At 31.7% G+C, this 2,920-nt stretch overlaps 1 protein-coding gene across 1 annotated transcript in view; it reads left to right on the forward strand.

The window, feature by feature from the left end:
* The window catches only part of LOC116849058 (putative glutamate synthase [NADPH]), a 64,497-nt gene that overhangs the window by 678 nt on the left and 60,899 nt on the right, over positions 1-2,920 (forward strand). The window lies entirely within an intron of this gene.

A 2,920-nucleotide genomic window follows, 5' to 3' on the forward strand; every position in this document is an offset into this window, starting at 1 on the left:
TGAGAGAGCGACCACGCACACTGAGGGAAAAATTACCTTAAAATCAACAAATATTTCTTTGATAGGTGCTATTATCATATTTATTTAAATCTAAATTCTCTTTATTTAAATCAAATATTGTTTACCTGATTTAAGTAAACAATATTTAGATTAAATAAAAAGAATTTAGATTTAAATAAATATGTTAATGGCACTCATCAAAGAAATATTTGTTAGTTTTAAGGTAATTTTTTCCTCAGTGCAGATAAATACCGCGGCCTTCTTCACGCAGTGATCTTATTATTTTACTTGGACTCAGACTTATCTTTATTGTCCTGTAAGTTTAGGAACCTATTCTTCTTGTCCAATAGGAGAATTTATTTTCTGATAAAAGAACTTTTTTATTGGACAAGACAAATAGATTCAAAATGTAGTATGATTTGCAATCGTGATTTAACTAAAAAAAACTCACATCCAACTCTAAATTTAAATGTATCTTGTCTGAGACAAATTTCAAGTAACTAATATTAAAAAATAGGTCTTCTAAGGACCATCTACAATGGAGAATCGTACGCCAGTAAGAAATTGACCAATCATACTAGAATTTTACAAAAATAATCGATTGTGATTGGTCAATTTCTTACTGCTACGGCGTACGATGCTCTATTGTAGATGGCCCTTTAAAAGCCCTTTAAAGACCCTTTAAAGGTCTTTAAAGATGTAAGCAGTAAACTAATCATAGTCAATAATTCTTGTAATAATCGACTGTGGTTAGTTAACTCACTTACTGCTTACGTCCACTACCAATCTCATTGTAGATGGGCCTTAAGGGGCGTTTACATTTGAAGTAAGCAGTAAGAAGTAGGAAGTAAGAGTAAGAAATTGACCAACCACAGTCAAATATGAGAAGAATAATCAACTATGATTGATCAATTTCTTACTCTTACTTCTTACTGCTTACTTCCAATGTAGACGCCCCTTTAGGCCTGTATTAATAGTCATTACTTGGAACTTATCTCACGTGACATATTTAGAAATGAATATTTTTTAGATTCGAAAGTTTTTTAGATTCGAGTTTTTATTTGAATCAGGTAACATATGCGACAATACATATCTGTAATCGTGATTTAGTTGAAAAATTCATATCCAACTCTAAATTCAAGTCTGAATATCTTATCTAAGGCAAATTCTTTTTCTTATTATTATTATCATTTTACTTGGACTCAGATTTATCTCTATTCATCCAATGTACCAAGGTACAAATTCCAAAAAAATCAGGTCCGAATGTGTTCGAACACGTCTTAACGTAACAGCAGTTAGGCCGGAACATATTTAAGGCAAGTTTTGTGTAACGACTGTTTGGAGGGGGAAGGGAGGAATGCTACTATGGACTTGTTCAGAATGGATTCCGGTCGGAATAATTTTATTTTCCCTAGAAAGCACAATAAAAATCTAAGGAAACGCCGAATTATTCCGCTCGGAATTCATTCCGAACAAGTCCATGATAGCACCTCAGATTTCAGGCCTGTATTAATAATTATTACTCGTCTCAAATGAGAACCTTAGATTTACATTAGTCATAATTATAAAAGAATGATTCAACTCACATAAAGTACGTGTTTTCAGAAAAATAGAGATGAAAATTTGATACATGATTTAAAAAATATAGATAGCACTGAAGTTCGCGATAGTTGAAGAATTTGAGAAATCGCACAAGAAACTCATTTTTTTCTTTTTAAATGTATTTATTGACAAACTTAACTTTTAAAAATATGTAAAGAAGGCTCATTTTATGAGTTGGATCATTCTTGCAATTATAAATAAATGTTATATACTATAATAATCCAACTGAAAAACTTGGACTTAACTCTGAATAAAAATCTGAGTATCTCGCATGAAACAAGTTTCAACAACGAACTGTGTAACAGCTATTAGCTCTCTACTGCCCAAATTAATTTCTTATGTTTAAAAATCTATCATATATATAGGATATTTAAAACTAAGGTGCTTAACATATATAAGGCGAAATTTTACTTTTCTAATTTTTTATTTTCCCAAAATAGGTTTTTGACTCTGAGATCATGTTAAGTACACGCAAAAAAATGACAGTAATATCAGTAATATCAGTAATGACAGTAATATAATATCTAAACCGCGATAGCTGATTCAAACTTAGTCAAAAGGCTAATCGTTTAGCTATCACTGTTAAGAATTGACTATGACAGCTAAAATGCATTCGCTATGAAATACAAATATATTAGGTGACATTAAAAATGCCCATTATTTAAAAAACTAAGAAAATGGCAGTTATTCTTAAATTTCTTATCATATGCATATATTAAAGAAGTTTGCCGCACAGCTATAATCATTTGCTACAGTCATTTGTTTCGGTAATTATTTAGTATAACGGACCTAACCTAATATTACCTTACCTTTGTGGTAATTATTTAGTATAACGGACCCAGCTCCGATGACCTTGACCTTGACATATATGACAGAGGTCATCCTCCTGAGTGACCTTCTGAAGATTTTAGCCGGCGGTCATTGTTCGTTAAAAAGTTATTGAATAAAAAAGTTGCATAAAATGAGTATAATTTTTAGACACTGTATATACAGCAGCATCGAATTTGTAAGCTAGGAAGATGCGTTCTACACATACATATACACACACATACACACACACACACAGCACACTGCTCGCCTGCACGCGCGCTCGTTTTATAAGTAGAATTCACATTTCTTTGACACAGTGTAGATAGAATTGTTTCAGCTTGCCTATGCTTGCAGTTCTTGTTTACATACAATCATCTAGACTTTGTAAGTAGAATTGTATGTGTTGAACATATATTACGCGTGTATTAGACATATGATTAGACATGTATGTAGACAGTAATTCTTCAGTTGTCGCTTAGAAGTGAGAACGTACAGTATTCTTTCTTTT

Source organism: Odontomachus brunneus, unplaced genomic scaffold (assembly GCF_010583005.1).
Source record: "Odontomachus brunneus isolate Ranch 3 - 2012 unplaced genomic scaffold, Obru_v1 Obru_scaffold_104, whole genome shotgun sequence".
In the NCBI taxonomy this organism is placed as follows: Eukaryota; Metazoa; Arthropoda; class Insecta; order Hymenoptera; family Formicidae; genus Odontomachus; species Odontomachus brunneus.